At 34.3% G+C, this 26,878-nt stretch overlaps 1 protein-coding gene across 4 annotated transcripts in view; it reads right to left on the bottom strand.

The window, feature by feature from the left end:
• Nucleotides 1-13,591, bottom strand: part of LOC118180501 (uncharacterized) — a 524,461-nt gene extending 510,870 nt beyond the window's left edge. For all 4 annotated transcript variants that reach the window (XR_015039137.1, XM_035349588.2, XM_085809646.1 and 1 more), the window contains exon 1: nucleotides 13,306-13,591. The gene's annotated coding sequence lies outside the window, so the exon portion shown is untranslated. The remainder of the gene's footprint in view (nucleotides 1-13,305) is intronic.
• Nucleotides 13,592-26,878: the final 13,287 nt, after the last annotated feature.

Below are 26,878 nucleotides of genomic sequence, written 5' to 3'. Positions count from 1 at the left end.
AAGCAAATGAACCAGTTACAGTCAATCATGTTAAAACAGACTGCATCTAGCCTCGGTTGCTACCTTTCAGTGAGTGTTGCTTTGGTGTATTTTTGGTGTACTTTAATTATGGCAACTATCTGCCTAAGGGAAGGGATGCCTTCGTGGAGGACTTTCTAAAGGAAACCGGCTCGTATACACGTTACACATGGGGAAAACCACGAAAACACCCATGCAGCCAGCCCGTTCGCGGGATTCGAACCTCGGACCGAACTACCAGAGTTCAGCGACTTTACCGCTCGGCCGCTGGTGGGCGAGTGTTGCTTTGGAAATAGTATATTGTCACCCCAGAGATATATAAAATAATAATTAAACAGCGCAATAGTCCTTCAGGGCAAATTGCACCTTTGGACTAAAAATCTGGAAGGTTTCAGATTTTAAGTTACGTCCAAAGGGGCGTTTTTTAACATTTTGTGTGTTACCTTTATTTATTAAATATCAAGTTCTTCGCATTTAGACCATAAAATTCAGTTCAACAGCCAATATCGCAAAATAATTTTTAAATTAGCATATCTTTAGAATTTCCGATACACATTATCGCGCGCTGAAGATAATAACGTTTTTTCTGTACAACGTTGCCATTGCTCGCTTTGAAATCCTTGAGTTTGTTCATTAAAAATTCGTTAAGTTTTACAAAATATGAAATCGATAATAAAACAAATTCCAAATTTGGGCCTCCAGATGCTTATATTCGCAGGAAGATTACGTTATTCAAAAGTTGATGGCTCTAGGTACCGTTGTTTCATCACATGCGAGAAACACAAATACATTTATGCAGATTCTTCATTATTTAATTTCTTTAAATATAATACAGGGCCATAATATTTGGTGGCAACAGTTTGAAATGTTAATCGGACATTTATAGTGAGCCAACGCAAAATACGAAAACGAAAATAATATTTCTTCAGGGTAAATTGCCCCTTGGGACTGAAAAACATGTCGCGAGAACTCAACGTTGTGTAAACGCAATTTTCCTTAACGTTTCTTTTCACGGTTTGGCAACACTGTATTTTTTAGTTTATGTTTAGAATATTAAAAAGAAAGGCGAAAATGAGCCATGTTTTTGCACTAAGGTGGTTTACCTGTTCATTTTAATTACTTAAGTGGATTGCAGGCTGTATTCATTACTTCTTTTTTTACGTTTTTTATTGGAGATTCGACTGTATGAATGAAATTCAGATAGAACTTCGCAGCATGATGATCTGGACATGATTTTTAAAGGTACGTATATTGAATTACGTATTATTCTGAAAATGGAATTTGCTTGTTAAATAACACTCACTTATAAGAGCTAATTTTACAAAGTGCTTTAATGGTTTGAAGGACTTATTAAAAGGAGATAAAGTTAAGGAAGAGAGCATTAGGTCTAATTTCGCTAATTTATAGAATTTAGTCTCAGATAACTGCAGTAGATCATGAAATAAGGTTTTTAGTACTAGAAGATGATAAAAAATACCGAAATAAGTATGCGATAGTAGAAGAATGTAACGAAAATTTCTTTAAAAGTAGAAGTAAACGTAGAAATGTATTTTAACAGTATTTTTAAAGCCGTAAGTTCGGTTAATTCTTCACCCGTTCAAAAACAAAAGTTAAAGTTTAACGAAGACTGAACTTTTGAATTTTGAAGGGGGGGGAATCAAAGACTAGCTTGCTTTTTTTTGGAGGCAATTCAAAACAATACAAGAAGACGCATTTCACTGATGACTTCTGTTTCGTTGTAAATTGCATTTGAACAAACTAATAATTTTTCTCCAAGATAACAAACTTTGTCAAAATCAAAACATCAGGCGTTGTATCTGAAAGTTACAGTAAGAAGTAAAGAAGTTTATATTTATTTACATACACATATAAGTATCTTTTCAGTGCTTGACGCAGAAAATTTTAATAAATAAAAATGAAAGAGAATAAATAGGTTGCCATTATTTATTCTCAAGTTTTATCCTACTTCAAAATATTTCATAATTTGTTCATTTTTAACTTAAGTTAAAAGTAAATTTAGTGGTTATTTATGTTTAGTTAATTCAGCGTACTAGAATTATCTAAAATAAAGTTCAGTCTGAAAAATTTAGTATTGAATAATCAATATTTTGAATTTTCTTGCAGATACCTAACTTCCGTTTTCATACAGAAAATAATATAAATTTGATTTTTTTCCCGTTTTGCATCATTATTATTATTGTTTACGTATGTTTTGAAGAATATTTAGTAAATAAAATAAATAATTTAGTTACAAATTTTATTTCGTTAGAAAACTGTTTGTCACAAAACGAATTTCTATCCGTCAACAGCTTTCACAGCGTGCATTCGGCCCGCATACAGTCTAAGAGCTTGGGCATAGAGGATAAACGAGTTGAATTCCGATTACGGCTGAGGCAAAAAATATTGTATGGCTGCCATTATCATTTCTCTCGTCGTAAAAGGTGGTGGCCGCTTATCAAATTACAGCATAATTCATGCGCGAAAAAATTATCATTCAACCTCTAGACTCGATTAAAAAAATTGGAACCCGGAGATTTGCCTTAAAACCCTCAGTCCGGTTCGAAACCATAGAGGTGGTAACCCTGGGTCTATCAGTCCGGTTCGAAACCGTAGAGGGGGTGACCCTCAGTCTATCATTCTAGTTCGAAACCGTAAAGGTGGTAATCCTGAGTCTACCTGTCAAATTAAGCTGCATAAAACAAATTAAATTGCATGAAAAATTGAAAGTGATGTTAAGTTAACCATGGTCATAGTTTGTATCAGTAAATATCGTAATAAAAGTGGATTCAGTTTTGCGTTTGTTTTATTGAAGAAATATACTTTTGTTTTTATTTTCTTGAAAAAACTTAAGAGTATATCCCGTATTCTCCATTCTTTTTCCTCCTCCAATAATTAAAAAAAAAAAAAAATCCTAACCCAAGATACTTTATTCTTAAGCATTTATTGCAAATGGCCTAACCAGTGGAATATATTGACATCTCAGGCGCACCACTTTGAGTAGACCGATATGACACCCAAGATAATAGGGGACTTTTTGGTTTGGTTGATTACGGCAAAGCACACCAGCGCTATCTGCCTAAAGGAAGGGAAGGGATAACTCTATGAAGGATTTTCTAAGAAAAAAAGCCTCGTACCTACATTACACATGGAGAAAACCACGTAAAACCCATTCGGCCAGCCCGTCAATGAGGATCTGAACTCTGTCGAAATACCAGTATTCAGCGATTTTACCGCTCGGTCGCTGATGAGCCCGTGAACAAAAGAAGGATACATACAACAGCCAAGCCTTATGCGCTAGTCGAGTCCCGGACCCTAGGACTACCAGCCTACCTTCGTAACCACCATACCCCACAAGGCGACGTAATTAAAAAGAAGCATATTTGCAAACGTCATTAGGTAACTAAAAGATGCTAAAGACCAATATACACTATTACATACGAAATCTTGGGATAGTTAATATAATGCTATTAAACCTCAAAACGATATACAGATAAATGCAATCATTAGTTGCATCAAATTTATAAAATGTATTTACAAATTTGCAAGTCTCCGTTAGAAAAATATATAAATTATTTTCCCTTCATTACGGGTTCCAAAGAATCCCAGAATTAAACTGCCAAATAATTCGTGCACGACTTACTGGGTTTATAAACCGGTTGTTAAATATTTTGAATGACACGATTGGAAACACCTATTGGATTGGGAAAACAACGTTGTCTCATCGGAAGAGAAGCTTATTCCAGACTTGAAACAGTTGACATATCAGAAAAAAGCAGACGCCAATCAGAGTTACAAGCATATTATTAATGCAAAGAAAGAGGGGAAAATACTAAAAGCTATAAAATACATTCAGATGCGTAGGTCTGTAAAAATGCATACTTTTTTATTTATTGCAAATCCTTAAGAGCTATAAAAGGTAATAAAAATAGAATTGCTGTTATTTAAAAATACGCTTTTTTACATGTCAAATAGCCATATTTTTAACTAAACTCGGCAACACAGCATTAGTTTTAAGCCCTTAAGTCAGACGTTATGGCTTAAAATTACCACGAATTTCGTGTCATCGAAAAATAAAAATTGTTGCCACAGCTCTTGTGCGAAATCTTGCTACAAGCCTTTTGCGCAACAGTTCGGTGTAAAATGCACAGCTACCTATTGAATAATTAGTCGTTCTTTTATTTAGATTAAGCCACTTCTGCGTTCAGACGCCTAAGACAGTTATTATTAAAAAAAAGAAAAAAATATATTGTAAGGATTATGTTAATTTTATTAACAGTTAAATTTTAAGTTAAAGTTCCTTTCCTGTCAAATTCTTAACTTCAACTTACTACTTCCGGCCAGAACGTAGTTTTGGAATTTGCTGAATATTTAATGAGAAGGAGCGGTATTTAAACCACGAAGTTACTTACTGAGTCAGAGAGAATCAGAGCATCTGCCTTTTTGGCCACTCTCTCTCTCAAAGCTCTTATTTCGCTCGGTCGTACTCAGGCCCTTGCTAAGCTTCGTAGTAAAATAAGGGGTCAACTCAAATTGAACCTTGATAGCTTCGGCTATACTTCTTTTTTAGTTACTCTTAGTTTTAGTTTAATTCTTAGTCTTTTTAGTTCAAGTCCAAGTGCGGGCTTTGTTTCTACACTCCCAGGCGGAGTTTGTTAAATCTTATTAGAATAGTAAAGGGTTAGTTACCCTTCTATCTTGTTGCTTCTTATCACCGAACGCAAGCGATTATTCGCTTATCAGTTCTTAGATTCCTCACTTCCAACATTAACTTAGAATTCCAAAGTGAGGTACTCTACAATATGATGATTTTAATGAGTCCAGTCGGTGTAATTTCAAAATCTAACGAGTAATTAATGATAACCGTGATGAACAACTGCATTATTGCTTTTAAATCAACTAATTTTTAATCGATAAAAGATAGATTAAATTTAAAAGAAAAATTAAGCATCTTAGACTTTGTCGAATGCAAACAAACTAGCGCGCGGAGGATTTAAATACTTAATGTCGGGCAGTGGTAACATACCTCGCTGAATTTGATGCTTAAATTTGAAATATAAATTTCTTATGAAAATGCAATTGAGTGCAATTGAAGCAAGACGTCGCTTTTAAATCACCGAGTTTGTTATTTAAAATTTCATTGACTTCATACAAAACATAAAATAACTTTTGAAAAATTCAAAATTTGGGCTTTAAAGTGCACATGTTCGAGTGGAGGACTATTTGTATTAAAAATTCGGGGCCTCTATGTGCCGCTCTTTGTCCAGAATGCAAAGCACAACCATACATACATATAGATTTTTCAGTATTTAATAAAAGTGAAAACGGATGTCTTCATTTCGCATTAAATTATTGTAAAATAATATCGTAACATTGTTTTTCTTTAGCATTTATTATCCTACAATTACCATATTTTAAACACTCGTTTTAAATCTGATTTTGCATTCTGTATTTAATATTTTTTGGAATTAATTCTTAACCTAGCAGGCGTAACATAACCTTTTGGCTAAAATCTATTTTAGGTGTTAAATTGGAATCTCAAGATCAGTTTGCAACTTTTCTAACATCATTTTTACTTCCTTGTTCGAAGTAAAGCAAGTATTTTAACCTCAAAAAATTTCGTCTATCACATTTCCTTACACGGCAAACGGGCAAAATGGACTTATTCATTTTGCCTGTTTCGACCGTTCCCGAATCCATTCGGACGATCTTTTTGCGGGACGTACAGACGTACGTATGTATGTACGTATGTCGCATAACTCAAACACGATTAGCCGTAGAACGTTGAAATTTTGTTCATGGAACTGCTATAACGTCTAGCTGTATACCTCCCTTTCTTTGTTGCAGTTGGCAACACCAAATATATTGAGTCAAAGCTTGACAAGCAAAGGAAAAGCAAGTAAGAGAATAAACAATAAAATTTTAACTGAACAAATTATAAACTGAGTATAGTGATTTTTTTTTAATTAAAAACTAAAAGTGGTGTCAAAACAATTTTTGCCATATCATATAAATTAAAATATAGCTGTATAAATCACTAAAAAATAGAAATATCTGCATCATTATCTTCAAACTCTTACATTATCAAGATGAAATAAAGCCTTATCACAATGCAGTTTTTCCGGGCATAATTACTCTTTTTCTGGAAGCTTAAAAGTATCCGAGGCATTGAATTAATTATAAAATACTGTCAGTACCCATGAAATTTAAAAAACTCATCGCTTCGCTGTAATGAATCGGTTCTGGTATTAGGCTGGCACAAAGGTCAACAGTCAGAAGGGAAAGGTTCGACGTGACCTTCGCAGGTAGTTTACGAGGGCTTCTCTTTGTTAGTAAGACGAAAACAATGACTGCATGTCCATTTTAAAATCTAGAGGAGTTCGTCCTCTGAACTCATTGAGAAAGGAGAAAATTACGCGAATAATTTTAAAATTTTGAGAACCTGGCGCTAAGATGGAAAAATACGCAAGGAATTACGGTACCTCAAACACAGAAAAACCGTTTGGCCCTACAACGAGTTTGCAACATTTCTTTCGTTAAATGCATAATGAAGAAATTTATGAAGAAATAATAATGCTGAATTCTATTTTCATTTTATGCATGTTAATAGAAATTTTACACTTTTTATTTTCATTTTTAATCGCCCCTTTTTTTTCTCGGATTTAATACTTAATATTTTTCTCAGCTTGAATGCTTCCTTTTATTTCTATCAAGTGCGAATTATTACACAATCAAAATCTATATTTTACTCAGACTAATAATACACATATTTCATATTTTCTTAGAAACTATTGTAATGCAATTCTTATTTTTTTTTTTTTATGATTTTTGGGTCTTGATTTATAATTATTTTAGTTTACGTTTTCGTTATGCACCGTTACTTGGCACAAACAAAACAACTAAATAATCAGTATTATCAGGCACAGCTTCACAAAAACTTGCATTCGTTAATAAAAAAAGAAATAACAAATACAGGTACTTTTCTGTTTCGCCGGCGCAAGCGATAAAGTCGCCAATGGTATGTACAACTAATGCCAAACGGAATAACTTCGCTGGTAACCTTTTAGGCTTCATTTTCAAAACAAATCGCAGCCATTTCTTATCAGATTGATTGTGTCTTTCAATACTGGCATACAATTACATAGGAATTTTACCTAAATAGTTAAATTTTATGCCCTAAGACCATTCGCGGTAATTAAGTCAATTAGGATGCAATCACACGGCTCATCGGAAGGCGAAAATATAGAAAAGGCAAAATCAAGGGTTAAATTCATCAATTCTAATGAGAATGCACTAGCGAAGTAAAGCAATGCAGTTTTACATAAATTCTGAGTAAGCTATCCGTACGAATTGAAATAATTCTTGCATTTAAAACTCGGGTTGATCTTTACATTATGGTAACTTGGCGTTTTTTGGCGAAAATTTGGCGACCAACTCTCCTACAGCAACCCTCTATTTTTTTTTCCCCCGCCGCCATTTTGTCTTCACGAAGTAAAGACACGTTTCTTTTCTTTTTATCTACTGAACACTTCTTCCAACAATCTACTAGCCGAATTACACTTATGCTAGAAATTTTATCAAACAAAACTGCTTAATCATAACAAATATTCACTGCAAAATTGGGAAAAAGTGCACAATACCATACTCCTTACGCGTTTTTCAAAATAACACATACACATAAACCATGTACACGCCGACTTATTTTTACTTAAAAAAACATCCCAGAATTGCACAAAAATGGCATTGCGCACACTCTTCACTATATCCATGTACACTGCTTTTTTTCTCATAAATTAGAAAAATTTCACGAAAATACATGACAATTTTCTCAATCTTTAAACCCGGTAAAAAGAACATATATGAAATTACCTGATCGCGAAAAAGTATTTACCCTTTCCAAATATGAACGTTTCCACATATAAAATAAATAAAATATCCAAAAACTTTTACCTCTAAATCATCTATTACATTATACACGTCACCAACGAATTCATACCGCAAGCATTACAAATACTTAGTATCAGATATTTAAATTATTTCCATGCACGTTTACTTCAACTTAAACGTATACCAAATTCCTACAAACATAAAATTCACAAAATAACTATCATTTAATTAAAATAATACTAAACCATGTACACGTCGACTTATTTTTACTTAAAAAAACATCCCAGAATTGCACAAAAATGGCATTGCGCACACTCTTCACTATATCCATGTACACTGCTTTTTTCTCATAAATTAGAAAAATTTCACGAAAATACATGACAATTTTCTCAATCTTTAAACCCGGTAAAAAGAACATATATGAAATTACCTGATCGCGAAAAATTATTTACCCTTTCCAAACATGAACATTTCCACATATAAAATAAATAAAATATCCAAAAACTTTTACCTCTAAATCATCTATTATATTATAAACGTCACCAACGAATTCATACCGCAACCATTACAAATACTTAGTGTCAGATATTTAAATTATTTCCATGCACGTTTACTTCAACTAAAACGTATACCAAATTCCTACAAACATAAAATTCACAAAATAACTATCATTTAATTAAAATATAATTAAATTCAAAAACACTACTTAAAATATAAATGAGCACATACATTAAATTAATAAAAATTACCTTACAATCCTAATTACTTTAAACTAAATCATTGCTAATAACAATTTTCCCAATAATACCAAATTACTTTACTTCCACCTTACATTTAGAACAATGCATAAAAATAATATCCTCAAATAATTAAAAATACTAACTTACCTAATCTTCTTCAGAATCTTGATTACGTGTCCGATAAACGTTTCTTCTTTCTGTTTCAGGATCTTTAAAATCATACTTATATTTCACAGCAAGGTACCAGGTAAAATAAATAACTTAATAAAACATCTTTATTTCTATCTCGCACAACCTTAAAGAAACATTTATTACTACCCTTTTCAATACCCATTTTGTATTCACTTTAGTTACGGCCATGAGATCCAAAAATTCACGAACACTGTTTCACACAACACAGAATAAAGCCAAATACAAAATTTCCAGATTTTTTCCCGATTTCTCCCCTTTTCCGATTAAAGAACCGTAATTCGTCCATTAATATCACATGACATATCCCATGATCTCTCATTTCCCTCACACAAAATAATGCGTAATCGGAACTGAGTACTGCTCACATTATTACCAAAGTCCCAGGTAGTAACCTTTATCGCCTCCAAAATGTCGCCAAACTACCAGTTACCATATTGTAAAGATCAACCAAAACTTGTATTCCAAATTAAGTTTTAACTTGAAATTAATGTAGATACTCACTGAGAGAATTAGTTTTTTGTAGCATAGTTTACGTGAGGTGATTTCACTTGGGATCACGTGATACGAACCGGCGAATCAGGATGTTGAACCATAAAAGCATAGTAAATTTTAAATGAATTAATTTTTACAACTTTATTGTCTTTATTTACTGGCTTTTTACTAAATTTTAAACCATATTAAAATGTTTATGCCTTCAAAAGAAAAAATTCTTAGAACTAACATTTGTTAACATTTTTTATGTGTATACGGTATGCTGTCGCCAAGAAAGTCTGCTTGGCCGGCGAAACGGAAAAGTACCCAAATACAATATACTTAACACAGAGGAGAATCATAGCTTTCTTAGGTCTAATAAAATATTCCACAGCTCTGAATACCATTTTTTTTAATTTAAAGAAGTTTAATTTTTTAAACACCTGAAATCATGTGTTATAACCTTTACTACGAAAAGCTAAAAATTTCTCAGAATAAGAGATTGCTGCCTGAGCACAAAAATCTGTCATTTATCTCTGTCTTCTAAAAGAGCGTTAAACATCAGAGCAAGAAAGTGAACCATTAAAAAACAATCTACTCCCTCCTTCTTTGCACTTTGCAACAAGTGTTATTCGCATATATATTATGAGCATAATTAATCAGCGCTATTTCTAAAACGATTTATTACGTAACCCAACCGTAGTCTAATTTTTACGTTCAAATTGGTGTGAATTTAAACTAAAATTTAAGTTGTAGAGACATTAGGTATTTCTGGAAGCGGGCAAGATGAAAAATTAGCAACGCCTTCGGCGGGAATCGAACCACGGATCTCTCAATTACGCGCTGAGCGTGCAGACCACCACACCACGAAGGCATGCCAAGAAGGCGGGATAAATACTTTATATAAAATCACTATGAAATTCACTGGTAAAATATAAACTGCGATACTTTGCATACCTGCACACAGATATACATTCCAATTTTATTCGTTTATTTTTAGCTTTATAAATTCTTACATTAAAAACGGAAGCCAGAAATGTAAACTTTATCATTCAGTATTGAAATACTGAGCAGAGTTTTAATTTAATTTAAGGGTAACAATTTGGTTTTATCACATAATAATAAAAAGCGTTATTTTTGTTCTAGTTCAGAAGCGAAATATTTCTATGATTTCGCCTGCAAAGTTCGCTTCTTAGTATTCAGAATCCTTTCAGTTTTTGTCTAATTTACATGTCATAAATATTTCTGAAAGTTTCAGAAAATATTCCTGAAAATAATACAGAAATATTTCTGAAAATTTTAATTTCGCCAGAAATACTCCTGAAAGTGCAAGAGAAATATTGCGATACTTATGTGTATTTTTCCGTTAATAACATAAATTTAATTATAAAAATATGCATGCATTAATAAATATTTCTCCTCATTAACGAATACCATTTTTCCTGACTTGCAAGTTTTAGTCGGAAAAGCTGCAAAACTCGAATCTAAAACCAAATTACACTGCAAGCACTTTCTCTCTCACTCCCTCCCTTTTCCTCACTCAATTTTTTTTAAACGTTTGACAGCTTTTTAGAAATAAACCTTTTACGCATCTTTCAAATACTAACCTTATTACTGAATTTCTTATTCTAACTGAAAGCATTAGAAAATGCTTGCACTAGAGGCAAACTTTACGTAACAGGTTAGAGAAAAATTTCACATAGCTATTCGGCTCTTTTGAAGGGAAAAAAAAAAAAAAAGAAAAACCTGGCTAATCTTTGGAATATGGTAACAGGTAGTTTGGCGACATTTTGGTAAGGCAATAAAGGTTACTAGCTAGGACTTTAGTAGTGTACAAGTCAAGAGTGTGCGAAATGCCATTTTTGTGCAATTCTGGGATGTTTTTTTTAAGTGAAAATAGATCGACGTGTACATGGATACCGTGTATGTGCAATTCTTAAAAACGCGTGAAGCAGTTTGCGATTCTGCACTTTCTCCCAATTTCGCACCTAATCTTCGTCATGATTAAGCATTTTTGTTCCATAAAAGTTCTAGTATAAGCGTAATTTGGCTAGCAGATTGTTGGAAAAAATGTTGAGTAAAAAAAAAATGGCGTCCAAAACTAGCAGGTTGCTGTAGCAGGGTTGGTCGCCAAATTTTCGCCAAAAAATCGCCAAGTTACCATAATCCGAAGATTAACCAAAAACCTCACATATCTGAAATATCTGCGTCTACGCTAACAAATGCAATGAAGCTATTTGAAAAGAATCATTCAGCCCATTATATCTAAGGAGGTGTCCAGATTGTTGTTTGAACGAAGTTGAGAGATATAATGTAAAAGTTAAATTTATTGATCTGTGAATTTATTAGCTAAAGTTTTGCATAATGCTTCGTAATATTTACTGTTCAATAGGGATTTAACAGAAATAATGAACGTTATTGATCTAAAATGTCCCATAATTTTCTTCGATTGAAAAACTAACCGACTGACTGTTTAAGCACAGTACCTTTTATTCTATATAACAGAAGATGATAAATTGAAGAAGATTCGTAATATTAAATTGAATATGTATGTCTAATTCGAGCGGTATCATATTACCTAAAAAGCAGAGTTTCTTGTTCAATGCTATTTGAACAAAGGCTTATTACAGTTTTCGGTTTAAAAAAATTATCGCAAGAATTCCTTATTTTAAATATATTATTCGTCTGATAATCGACGCCACAGTTTCATTACATTTAGCATCGCAGCGAAGTAAAATGGATTCCTAGTTTATACATATATTAAAAAAATGAAGCGCTACCAAACATTTACGGACTTCCAAACAAGACTTATAATTAAAATATATTTTCATATAAAACTGCTTTCCGTGTTTTAATAGCTATTTAGCGTAAAAATATCGATACATTCATTCATTAAATACTTTTCTTAATTCCATTTGGTTCTGCATACATAAGCAATGACATTCTAATTATTAGCATTCGTTTAAAAAAATGTGTGTTTAAAAAGAATAAAAATGAAACAGCAAAATTTTATATGCCATTACAGAAGACATAACACAATTAATTTCTGATCCCTTTTCCTGTTTGGAAAGTGTAATTTTCTGCTAGTGACAGATTTCAAAACGTGTAACATATTTTGCGTATCAGTAATTAACTAACACACCGTTAAATTCATTATTAATTTAGCATAAAATATAAATTCAGCTGCAGAATTCCTTAATAATACAAAATAATTATTACCTCTTAATTTTTAAACGGAAAATAAAAACGAAATTCCTTTGATAAAATTCATTGGATCAATATACTTTTAAAACTAAAATTCAAAGCAAAACGGCCCACTAGTGGCGAATGGATAAAACTGTTAAACTTTAGTAGTTCGACTCTGGTACAAATCCCAGCGAACAAGCTAACTGCGTGGGTTTCTCGTGCCCCCCCTCCAATTGTGCAACGTAAATGCGAGCCGGTGTCCCAGAAGTCTTCCACAAAGACAACCTTCCTCTTAGCTCCCTCTTGTGCTTTGTTGTATTGGAGTATATAAATAAATAAATTCCTTTGGTGCTTTGCTATGTTTAAATACAAGCAAATTTTTCTGGTCCTCCACGAAAACATCTCTTCCTTTAAAAATATATCCCAGTCGTGCGTTTGCTATCTCATTTAACTATCAGAATAAAATGCTTGTAAAAAGCAATTAGTGTAGCTTAATCTAAATATATTGGAATAGAAGTTAAAATAAAAAAGTGTGCTGTAAGCATTTTATTTTGAAATTCTCCACTTTTGTTGATAAATTAGGTTGAGCATTTGCATCTTTGAAATGCTGTGTCTAAAATGTCCCCCATATGTAATTTAAGTGCAGATATGACCAGCGAAAAAATAAATATGTTCAGCGAAAAAATAAAAATTATGTAAAGTCTTATAAGACATTTTAACACATTAGTGCTCTGTTATCTCTAATAAAGCTATCAGAGAACAGAGACCAATGTTTTCTATGCATTTTTGGAAACAGAATAACGGTTTCACTTACCGTGCCAGCAGATGTTACGAAAAAAGTTTGTAAAAGAACTTTCTTCGACAAGCGTCGGGCTTTCTCACCCGCGAAAGAAGATAAAAATAAATAAAAAGCACGCGGGAAAAGCTTCTTCGAAAGATGATCAACAGGTTGTTTCCCGCCAGCCGATCACAATGCACCTCTTCTTTTGCACAGTCGCAGATTACGGTCGAACTTATCCTATGACCAATCACACTTCAACATTATCTTGATTAGTTTATAATCTTCATGTAGCTGATAAGACATACGACGCTACGGATGGTCGAATTCGGAATGTCTGGCGGGCTTCGGTCTCTTGACCCAAACTTCTGCGCCAAGGGTTACTGTAAAGTTTTGCACTCTTTATCGCCAATTGCGGCTACTTCTGTTGCCAAGTTCCTTGGCTTTCCCTTTTTGTGCGCTTGTGTATGAACCGGACAGGGCAGCAATTCATAAAATCAAGTTGTTAAGCGCCGCGTTTTGGCAGCGTGTCATTGTAATGGATTTTCCTCTGGCGATTAGATTTAAATCTGACGAGAGAAGCATATATTTAAATTGAATTCTTTTTCATGGAAGGTGAATTCATAGAAGATGCTGAATACCTGTGCCGTGGTGGGAGGAGAGGAAAAAAAAAAAAAAAAAACTAATTTCACGCAGAAATGAAGCTCGAAATTTTACTTTTCTCGTGCGTTTTAAGAATGAATTAATACGCAAAGTAGGGAACTGACTGAACTAATGTCTCTGTGTTTTAAGCATTCATGTTCTGGTTCGTTTTGCATTTATTTTTGTTTTTACTCTTTAAAGATAGAGATGGAATAAATGCATTTATTATCATCTTGAATGTTTTTCTTACATACGGATTAAAAAGAATTAAAAAGAATTACAGGAGTTAAAAATGGTTTACAGAAGGAATGAATGGAGGCTGAAACTTAATTGAATTTCTATGTTTACAACTGCTTTCTGAAATCAAACCAGTCTTTTCATGCGTGAGTATTTATTCTCCATTCAGTAGTAAGCCTTGAAACATTTCTTTTTCTATTTATTTCTTCAAAGAAGCTAACTTTGACACTCACTTCTTAGGATTGGATTGGATTATTAAATTATGGCAAAGCACACGAGGGCTATCTGCCTAAAGGGAGGGATGCCTTCGTGGAGGACTTTCTAAGGGAAACTGGCTCATATACACGTTACACATGGGGAAAACCAAGAAAACTCCCATGCAGCCAACTCGTTCGCGGGATTCGAAACTCGGACCGAACTACCAGTGTTCAGCGTCTTTACCGCTCGGCCACTGGTGGGCCTCACTTCTTAGGAAACAGAGATATATAAACAGGCTGTATTTCTTATGCACCAAACTTTGCATGTTTTTATTTCATAGGTGCCTTCATTCTTTATACTGAAAGATGACTAGACGCACGACCCTAACTGGCATCAGGTCGAAACTTGTACACTGCAGGCGGGAGAGGCTCAGATAAAAAGAACATTTGTGAAAAATCAAGAACCAGCTTCTGCTAGTTCATTTAGAGGGACTGTAAAGCTTTGCTATTTTTCTAAGCTCTAAATCCGCAATAGTTTATTTCTTCCAGATATTGCCTGCTACAAAAAAAATTGGATAAAATTTAATAAAAGGAGAAACATTAAACAAAACTTTCGAAACAACCATGCCTATCTATTTTATTTGATAAATGTATCGACTCGAAACGCGCATGCTTCTTTATACTCATTCTTACGAATATGGCATGAAAACAATTTTATACTTGAATCTCCATTTTATTTAAATTTATAGGCATTAGATTTAAACTCATTATATCGTGGTGTATACGAGCCAGTTTCCCTTAGATAGTCCTCCACGAAGGCATCCCTCCTCTTAGGCAGATGGGCCCACCAGCGGCCGAGCGGTAAAGACGCTGAACACTGGTAGTTCGGTCCGAGGTTCGAATCCCGCGAACGGGCTGGCTGCATGGGCGTTTTCGTGGTTTTCCCCATGTGTAACGTGTATACGAGCCAGTTTCCCTTAGAAAGTCCTCCACGAAAGGCATCCCTCCCCTCAGGCAGATAGCCCTAGCGTGCTTTGCCATAATTAAATACACACACCTCTTAGGCAGATATCCCTCGTGTGGTTTGCCATAATTAAATACACACCACCATTAAATCTTAATTGTGTGCAAGCATTAAATGAGCTGTTTTCTTTGAAAGTGGTGCAAGTCCAGGTTTGATCAAAAGTTAATTAGTGTTAATAATGAATGCAATCTGCTATGAGGTTTTATCTATGAACAGTGCCCCCCCCCAACAAAACAAATCCTTGAAAATTTTCATTTTCGTTAATATAAATTTACGTAGTTAATGAAATTACAAATATGATTACTTTGAAAGTGGTGTAAGTCCACTTTCGGCAAACACATAATATTTAGTTCAAACACTGCACTACACAATTTCTCTACTTTGTTTTTAAACGTGTGCGGGGGAATATTGTTATCGTTCGTTCATAGGAATTTTATTACGTCACCCGTTTATTGTAGGGTATAAAACTTAAAAATGCCTTCTATTTGTTATCTTAACTTAAAGTAAATAAGTGCGGTTAGTAATTTTGTTACTAACTGTTAATTTTATAACAAGTGAGCATTTTACATTATATAATATTCGGAATGGATATTATATAATATAAATATCCTTAGAATCGGGCAGTGATTTAGGTAAAAAATAAACTCTTATCTTGATATATTTTAATTAATTTCAATATTTTATTATTATTATTTTATAGAAATCCTCCCAATAAATAGAAACAAAAAAAATTAATCTTGGAATCAGATTCTGATGAAAACTATACATATTTAATAAAAATTTCATAAAAAAATTGGTTTGATTCACTTGAAATCCCATATTTAATACTTCATAAATGTATGGTGTTTCATATATTTTAACTTTCAAAGCGATGTCAATTCATTTGAAGCCATCAAAAGTATAAATTTATTTTAACTTTAATGATCACATTGTAATTTTAAATCTCTTCAGTGTTTATATTAAAAAACATAAAATGAACGTATTATCGTATGTCAATATCTTTCAGACCGTTTAAATTATCGCCATATAATACAAAAAAAGGGATTTACACCACTTTCAAAGAAACGGCTTCAAGGAAAGTATTTACAAGCATTAAATTAGATTCAGATCTACAATCATTAGATTTTGCAATCTGTTTGCATTAGATTTTGCAGTAATCTGTTTGTTCAGTAATGTAATATCCGGCCTTCGTTGCTTTGAATCAGCTTGCATTCTCAAACCACTTTGTGTCCTGGTCTTTTGCTTTGTGCTGCATGTTGTTGTCTATCCCGAATGGCATGGTTTGTTTTGCTTGATTACGAAAAAGCACGCCTAAGAGGAGGGATGTCTTCTTGGAGGACTTTCTACAAGAAACTGGCTCGTATCTACGTTACACACGGAGAAAAACACGAAAACATCCAAACAGTTGGCGCTTTCCCTGGGATTTGAGTGCCCACCAGCGGCCGAGCGGTAAAGTCGTTGAACACTGGTAGTTCGGTCCGAGGTTCGAATCCCGCGAACGGGCTGGCTGCATGGGCGTTTTCGTGGTTTTCCCCATGTGTAACGTGTATACGAGCCAGTTTCCCTTAGAAAGTCCTCCACGAAGGCATCCCTCCCCTTAGGCAGATAGCTCTAGTGTGCTTTGCCATAATTAAATACACCACACACCCTGGGATTTGAGCCCGAGTCCAATTAGCATTGTTCAGCGATTTTACTGCTCTGCCATTGGTAAGTTTTAAGTCGATTGAAGAGGTCTGCAATCATCAATAACTATTGCATTTGTATCAACGAAGTTTATAGTAATCGATAATTACTTCAGTTCAGCCTGTGCTAGAATCCCTTGCCTTGAGCTTATTTGCATGAAATATGTTTATTAAGGGGTTAGCTCTTATTCTACTCGAAATGCTCATTACTCATCAAGCATGCAAAAAATAACAAGAAACTTCTGGATTTGTGAATCTCTATGTACACCGTAAATTTATTCTCCTTAAGTGTAATAAAAAAGCGTAGCCTTAATCCCTTAGAAAGTCTTCCACACGCGAAGCATCCCTCTAGATGCAAAAAATAACCCTTAATGAAATTAAGTAAACTCATAATTTCTATGTGGATTTCCTTTTCCTGCTTATAAATACCAAGTCCTCATCCATCCAAAAATGAATCTAGGGTGCACGTGCGCAAGTTCGTCAACTTGCGGACGACTCCTATCACCGCTAGCTTAATTCTGCATTGCTTTATCAGTACACTCGTTTTTGCTCTGTTTTTACTCTTACCGCCTGGTGACGAGGGTGAAGTTTAGGATTTGCCTTTATCACAGAAATTAATCTAGGAAGCTACGTACGGTAACAGGCTATTTCTTATTTTTCATTACTGCTTATGGAAGCGTAGTTTACAGTCCATCATTAAGTTTTGCATCTACAATTTACCAAATCTTGAATTTTTATACTCAAGTTATTCCAACAAAATAATCTACTGACGTTATTCTAATAAAATATTTTGGTGAGAGATTTTACTTGTTTCTTTAATAACAGGCTTCTTCATTTTTAGGATCAGGGTTCTCCATCATTAGTCAACACATTTTACTGACCATTTATTTAATGCAGAGGTTACCGGAGGTTACAGGGTCGGTATCGACCCTGTAAGGGAAGTCGATGAAATTGTAAAGCGGCTCAATGTTGATCAAGAGATCGATAGCCGAATATGCGTCGGTAATTGATCGGAATAATTAAAATAACATCGATTACAAAAATATATTAATAAAATTGATAATTAATTGTTTAGTTTTAAATTTGTTTATAAAACTATATCAAATAGTGAGGAAGAAATCATATAACATAAAGGGGAAATACACTGATATTATTGTAAAATCAATAATAATCAATCAATAATCTATAAAAAATCAATATTTTTCCCAAAATGAAAGTTATTATCAAACGAACATTATTGCCTTTTCCCTATTCTTTCCAAGAAAAAGCAGACTTCAGTTAAATCAATAATTTACTATGTAAAACAAGAAACAGGTCGAATATTTTTGAACGAGCTGATTTAAAAATTAATTAGGTAATTTTATGCAGAATATTAAAAAAAAACTGCTTAAATGCATGAAGCGCAAACACATCGCATTAATTAAAATCGAACTTTCGTACAATTAGAATCTATGATTTTGTTTCAGAAGACTTGTTTATATTTGCATTATTTAAAATAACGATACAAAAATTTTAAAAACATAAATGTAATAAATCTTTTTTTTCCGAAACATTTGATCTTATTCTTAGTCTAATTGTTTTTATTAAGTTATTTACGTGCAATTTTTTTAATTATGATTGTGTTGTACGTTGTATATTGTAAAGAAAATTTTAAGAAGGTCGATGAAGAAAACTTTCGTTTAAAAATTGTTGATGCGTCACTACTCTTGTCTCTTGGGGACACCTAATTCAACTCTTTCTCTAACCCTTAACGGTGTTTATTCTCGCTTCTTAGCTAATGCTTACCTCTTATTTGTTTCGGAGGTTTGAATTTTCGCGAACGAGCTGGCTGCATGGGCGTTTTTGTGGTTTTCCCCATGTGTAACGTGTATACGAGCCAGTTTTCCTTAGAATGTCCGCTACGAAGACACCCCTTCCCTTAGGCAGGTAGCCCTAGTCTGCTTTGCCATAATTAATAAACCAAACCAAACAAAACCTTATTTATTTCAATTTTATTTCGATGATCTGTAGGTTATTGTAATTGTTTACAAAGGTACTCTCTAAACCAATACGCTTTGGAAGAAAGGAAATTGAGATCCCTGATTTAACCTAATAAAACTTTATTAATTTAGCTCAGGGGTCTATTAGCGGGATCAGTATTGATCTTCTCAGATTGACGAAATTTTAAAGGGGGTTAGTAATAATCAAGGACTGATGAATTCCGCTATCGATTAGGAGCCAACTGCCGAATATGCATCAGCAGTTCATCAGCATAATCAAGATTACATTGATTACAAAAAACGCTTATTAATAAAATTTATAATTAATTATTTATCGATATAAAATCTACACTATTGAGTAAGGACGAAATCATATGAAACAAATATGAGAGAAAAATGCACTAAATTATTTAATATATTTAAAAAATCAATCATTTTTTTAAATACATAAGATTTTTTATGCGATACCCAAAACTGGGAAGGAAAACAAGAAACAGTTTGGATATTTTTGAACGAGGTAATTTAAGTAATTAATTGAGGGATTTTATGCTAAATATGAAAAAGATTGTATTAATACATCAAGCGCAGATACCAAATTAATTAAAATTGAACCTGTGTGCAATTAGAACTTCTAATTTTGTTTCTGAAAACCTTTAAACCTGTTTAAATTTGTAAAATTAAAAATAATAATAATACAAAAAATAACTAAACATAAATCTAATAAATCATTTGTTCCAAAACTTTTATTCATATTTTTAGTGTGATTTCTATCTTTACTTTATTTACGGGCAATTATATGTATTACGATTAAACTGTATACCAGGTATTTTCAATAAGGGGGAATTCACCCGTAGGGAAGAATTTCATATTTTCCGGGAGGGAGAGAAATGCGGTCAGCCTTTTGCTTACCTTTAAGTGTTTAGTTTTAGTTAATGAATACAAAAATCTACTTTTATTCAAGTTTTGGTATTTATCAACATTTTCTACACTTTTTCTTGTTTAATTTATAAAATGCATTAAAAAAGTCTAAATTTAAATAAATATACATACATTTTTTTAGTTTTAGAAATCAGAGAGGTGGGGAATGACCGTTTAGAAATGGTAAAGGGGATGCACGGGACAAAAATGTTTGAGAACCGTTGTTGTATACTATATATATTACAGAAAAAAAAAAAAAAAAAATGTAAGGGTGTAGATGAAGAAAGCCATTCCTTTAATTGGGGTAGAAACAAGAAAAGGTTTGAGAATCCCTGGTTTAGCTTAAAGCAAAATAAATTTTTGTCTGTATGTGTGTAGAGATTTCTGCAGATCATGTATTGAATTCAGACCAACGGCAAAAACTGTATTTTTTCAGTCAACCAAGCTACGATATGGATCAGGATTACGTCGGGCAGCACAATGAAAAACATTTCATGCTGCCGAAGGTACTAAAACTCCTTGGAAATATTTACAGAATTATCTTGATCTATAGTTCATCAACTGGTGGTGTGTGTGTGTGATTATGGCAAAGCCTCGAGGGCTATCTGCCTAAGGGGAGGGCTGCCTTCGTGGAGGACTTTCTAAGGGAAACTGGCTCGTATACACGTTACACATGGGGAAAACCACGAAAATGCCCATGCAGCCAGCCCGTTCGCGGGATTCGAACCTCGGACCGAATTACCAGTGTTCAGCGACTTTACCGCTCGGCCGCGGGTGGGCCCTCATCAACTGGTGGAGGAACACTGAAGTTAGAATAAGATCCAAACTTCTCGCTAAATTTGAGATAAAATAAGCACTATTGTTTTAGTAGCTGTTTTTTTAAGACTCACTAAGCACTGTAAGTTACCCTATTATTAACTACTGCTTACTTCACCATCCAAGATCTCTTACGAGAGACGCATTTCTCTCATGAGCTATTCTAAAAATTTAAGAATTTGATTTATAATCAAGACTTACATATTGAAAAGCTGGCGAAATTCTTAGAATCGTGGGGGAAAACACTTAGTTTGGTAATACTTACTTTAATGGTATATGGCTAAATTAGCCGATATCTTCAAGCATGTTTTTGTCGCTGTTACTCCAAGTGGCCGGACGCTTGCACTTAAATGCATCCGTCAGGAGGGTCAAAACCCATCAGTTATCTAGCCGTCTTGTCATCGAGAGCGTTGCCTAAGATCCGAGGATATCCCACTACTTCTCGAGAGGACTTTCCATTCAGCAGTAATTTATGTACCCCTATGCCACACAATATTATACATTTAAACATCCAAGCCTTCTTCTGGATTCGAACGCTGACGCAATGATACCACAACCAACACTGCTAAACACTATACCGAACGGGGAGCCTATCTTGACCTTCTCAGATTGACGAAAGGTATAACAGAGCTGTGCGTAACAGAGCTGTGCATAAAGACATAACAGAGCTGTGCATAAAGACATAACAGAGCTGTGCATAAAGTACGAGTACATGATGCAATACGTGAAAAGTCCTATAATACACTAAATGCGTATTTACAGACCTCAAATAATATATTTATTGCATCTATTTCGCCTTGCTGACATATTAACCACGATATTACAGTGCGATACCAGAATTACTAAAGTTAATTCAGGGAAAATAAGAAAATAAAAGGATTTTAAGAACTTCAGTTTGAGAAAACTATCATTAATATTTAACTACTGCTGCTAAAAAAGGATAGATTCATCTGTTAAATGATTTGATTTAGCTTTTGATAATAAAAAGTTATATAAAAGCAGCCTTCAACAACAGAAAAAAAATTGTCCAGAAGAAGTATCAAGCGACGGGAGGGGAAAACTAAAATCTATTGCCTTCTCTAAATCTTATCAGATTTCTTACAAGTCACCAGTTCATTCAGTGCCTCATAGAAAAGTTCGTCTCTAATCTGTATAATGAACAGATTGAAACCTCTTTGGTGAGAAAGTAATGAGAATCCATTGAAATGTGCACTAAAGGTCTTGAACAATAAAATGAAGTTGCCCATTAGAGGAGAAGGCTGAAAAAGGAAAATCTGTGAGAGAAGGAATTGGAGTGGGGAAAGAGAGAGTACCTGAGATAAAAATATCGAGATAAAAAGAGAACGGCAGAAATAAAAGCAAGGGTTTCGATTAAAAGAGTAACTAATTATGTATCAAGTAAAAGAAAAGAAAAATTTATTCTTTCTTAGTTTAGGTTACAGTTTGAAAATAATGACTCGATTATGCAAAAGAAAAAAAAAAACCGAAAGTCATTTGCAATGTTCTCAAATCAGCTTGATAACATTTAGTATGAATAAACTTACATGTTTTCTATTAACTTGAACAACAGCGCCTTCTTTCAAGCCTAATGAATTTTCATTTTGTTTGCAAGAAGAGTAAACAACATTTACAAATTTTCCGTTTTTCCTTATGTAATTATAAATTTCTGTACTGCACTTTTTTTCTCCCTATGTCTATACAAATGCGGGTAAGATGAAATTATTTTACAATTTTTCTGAATGACAAACTTGCTAAAATTAGCTTCAGGTTTTCATAAGTTCCGGAATAATTCCTATAAGAATAGGATTCTTGTACGCTATCTCTGAAACAGAAGTTCTACTATGAACTAATGTAGATCAAAATAACACGTCGAATAATAATTATTGGTGATACTAAGTCAATAAGAATGAACGTAATTAAGAAAAAAAAATTGGACTAATTTCAAAGGTAGGAATCGAAACTTCTTCAGTTGAAGAAGTGACAATGAAGAAGTTGAAGTTTATACTCACGCGATAACAACAGACCAGGAATTCGAGGAAGTCCATTAAGGAAAGAAGCAAAGCCACTTAAAAGCAGCAGCTTTGCTTTTTTTCTCGAATAAATGGAATTTTTCTCGTAAGCACAGGCTTTTTCGGCATTTTCGTTCCTGTAAATGAAGAAGAAAGATTCAAACCTTTGAAATAAGTGCTGCAAGTTTCAAAAATTACGCTGATTCTTGTAGCCTTAGTATCTCCAGTAAGAAAATTTACTATTATATATTCTGTCACAACTGCAATGAGATAATTACAGCTTCAAATTTTATGTATCACCAGCACAGCCGAATCAAGGGTGAGCTTCAGGTGAATTACTAAAAAGGACCCAAACTAATTACAAAATGTTAGGAATTCATCAAAACAGTGGTCTTAAATTGGTGACCATCGGGCCTCAGCTTGCCTCCGAAGCAATTTTATGATTCGCCGAGTATACTATTTCTATTATATAGTTTGCTGTATATAAGGCGCTTATAGGTTTAGAGACACGGACCGAGCTTATGAACGCTACTGTTGTTGAAGGAAAAATGACAGAATGAATAGGTAGGGGCTTTGTGACAGGTAGGGGCTTTGTGCATACCAGACCATGTGACTCAAATAAGTTAGGAGAATGTCTCCCGTCTGCCCGTATGTGTAAGTGAATACAGGCCAGTTTCTCTTAGAAAGTTCTTTATGAAGGCACTCCTCTTTTTAGGCAGATAGACCTAGAGTGCTTTGCCGCATTCAAATAACCTAATCTATCCTTGATAGTAAATTTACTGTTGATGCTGAGCTGTCGAATATCTGATGTCCTGCATTAATTTTGCGTAACAATCTTCTCGGTCAGAAAGAGCCTTTCAGTTTATTTGTCATATCGTAACGTCAATGTAGTAAGCAACGAATCTCTTTAAATATGAATTACTGTATATTCCGGAATATAATGCTCACTTTTAATACAAAATATAAGACACCGAAATTTACGGGTGCGCTTTATACGGTGGATATGAAAATGATAGATTTAAAAATGCCTGTACGTTTATATGATATTTCATCCGCCTTCTTATCATGCCATAGTAGTGTGGTGGTCTGCACGCTGGGCGCGTATTCCAGAGGTCCGTGGTTCGATTCCTGACGAAGGCGTTGCTCATTTTTCATCACTCCTGTTTCCAAAAAATACCTAATGTCTGTACATGTTTAACAGAAATGACATTTCTTCAGAACTTAAAATATTTTCTTATAACATGAAAAGTTCGTCATATTCGTCTTCCGGTATATCATCAGGCACATCATCGAATTCTGTTTCATCTTCACCATCATTGTTATTCATGAATAAACAATTATTTTCCGTTAATTCTAGATTGTTAAATATGCTACACTTTTAAATATCTTCTGAATTCTGCCAGCCTTAATTTCATTCCATGCTTTTATTATCCACTCTCACACTATTTCTAGACTGGCATGACGCATTTGGCCTCCTTTCCGTACCTTGTTTCCTTCCTTCTTTCCTTACCTTGTTCACCCCAAAATCACCGCTTCAAGTGACTACAGAACGATACCGAGAATTCATTCGGGTCGGAAGTGCATTTTTATCTCAAATAATGTCTCCCTTTTCTCGAAACACTAGAATAACATTCTTGTGCACACCTAAATTGAATACAACGCAGCCTCTTATCTCTTATTCTCAACGCAGAATTATTTATCCCTCAAGCATTTCCCTCTATACACATATTATTTCCTGATAACTTTGTCGATTCAGTATACCATTGTTTGAAAGTCTGGGGAAATTCTTCGATTAAATAACTTCAAAAGTTAAGAGCATCGCACATGTATTTTTCGAGTTTCCTCGTAAAGAAAAGAATGCACGTTATATGGTGATAATACCTAAAAATTGAAAAATGAAGTTTGAAGTTGCGCGTTTTACGCCGGAATAATATACGGTACCTTGTTTACTTTATTAGCGGGTATCTCGGATACGCTTTTTTTTTACTGCACGGTATTCTATTAGTTCAGAACAAATTTTATATTATAAATAGCTGAGCTGAAGTTTTAGAAAATATTTAATGGCATGAATTTATTCTCAAACGTCCTGCGGTTTTATGAAAATGTAAATCCTATTTTCTAACATTAAAATTTATGATAGGAGCTAAGGTATTGATATACTCGTTTATGTTTAAGGAGCTGCATAATGTGAACTTGCTTGAGAAAATCTACGTCGCTGATACCAGTGCTTCTTTATTGTAGCTTTTACTGCATTTTCACTATAAGAAATTCCATTAAGCAGAAACTGGAGTGCAATATGCTTTTTAAAGTCCACGATTTCGCCATAATATGCTTTCCAAAGTCCAAAGTTGGAATGATGTGACGCTGTCTTAGAGTTTATTTCAGCAAGAGCATTAAAATCCACTGGAATTGCATCAGGAGAATGTATGAGGTTTTCTGAAAATAAAATACGCTTCAGTATCAATTTCTCGATCTATATTTCGGTGTGAAGTTTCCCATTGAACCAGAAGTATTCTTGGAGTTTTTATCCTGTTGTTTTCATACTTAATTTTTCTCAGAACTACACAGTTGTTTCATTGACGATTATTCCTGATTAATACATGCATCGAATTTTAAAAAAGTACCAAATGAAAAATTATTATAACGGGTTGGAAAAAAAGTATCATAAAGCAAATCGGTTTTAAGCTTTTACGTATGTTATCTATGCGAAATTTAATCCTGCAAGACACTAAAGATGTATATAAAGTTTTTCAATCAAAAACTCTGACTAGACGATTTAATAGAAGGATTAACCTCGGTTCGAATTCCGCTGAATGGAGTAATTGCATGGATGTCTTCGTGCTTTTCTCCGTGCGCAGTTTAAATAGGAGCTTGTTTCCCTTAGAAATTTCGCTACAAAAGCCATTACTTCAGGCCAGATAGCCCTCGTACTCTTTGTTGTACTGAATTTAACAAACAAAAATGCTAAAGAAAATTGAGAAGGAAATAAGCCAATAGTTGGTAGTATCTGTCGTTGTCGGAAACCCGTATTTTTTCTCAGAAGACACAGGTAGCCTGGAAACCTATGCCAAAGTCAGTCTCTCTGCAATCCGTGTTTTCACCAGGGTTTTCGAGTTAGACCTTCGAATGGTTAGTTGGTCCTTCCGTCGCATCGTAGCTGAAACATACCTGCATAAGTCCATTGTGCAAAAACATTTCAATAAGCTGTCTTGCAGAAGGGAAAGTGAATCGTGCCAGGGGTACGGGAATACCTAGACGGATCTTAGTACACATGACTAGAGACTTCTGAAAGCATGCGATGGCGGTCCCACAAATCCCGACTTCCAGGTGGCTCTGTCGGACAGAGCCACCTAGAAGACTGAATGACACAGGGAAATAAGAGTACAGGGATGAGTATCACTACTGTTTCCCCAATGACAATCGCCAAGTAAAGGTCTGGCACCTTTTACGAAGACTCCTATTGAAACAAAGCCACCACTGGCAATTATTGCACATTGCAATGGTGTCGGACAGAGGCAATTGGAAGACTGAATGACACAGGGAAGTAAGTGTACAGCGATGAGTATCACTTCTGTTTCCCCAATGAACAATCCCCAAGTAAGAGTCTGGAGACGACGTGGAGATAGGTCCAGTCTTTCTGTGACTTACTGCTCGACAACGCAGCATCATTGTTTGGAAGCCATCGCCATGAATAGTCTGTTCGTATCAAAGGCCCAATGATGGCTTGTTGATACAAGGTTATATGCTGTAGCCGGCTTCCTACTTTCAGGAATCCTAGCCAAAGAAGCAGCTAAGGGACAAAATGTACAAAACTTATCAGTGCCATGGCCTGGCTCACACTTCAAAAAATTCATGACCAACGATTATAAAGCTGAGTGACAGAGCTGGTGGTACAAAGCCGAACAAGGGGGAAGGACGTATCAACTGTTTCCAAAAGTAGGCACTGCACCCAGTTCAATAACAAGAGAAGAGAAATATCAGGGCATGGGCCCTCTCGCACGTAATTTATGCAAGAAACTTAGTTTCATCAGATCAGTGTGTGGAGAAAAAGGCAGCTTGAACACTACTTATTTAAATGCTGCCTTACAGTTGAACGTCATCTAAA

The sequence above is a fragment of the Stegodyphus dumicola genome, chromosome X2, assembly GCF_044657685.1.
Source record: "Stegodyphus dumicola isolate Sdum_Otavi_A_Nest chromosome X2, ASM4465768v1".
Classification (NCBI taxonomy): domain Eukaryota; kingdom Metazoa; phylum Arthropoda; class Arachnida; order Araneae; family Eresidae; genus Stegodyphus; species Stegodyphus dumicola.
Note: the sequence above shows the minus strand (reverse complement) of the source record. Positions and strands in the feature narration are given on the sequence as shown.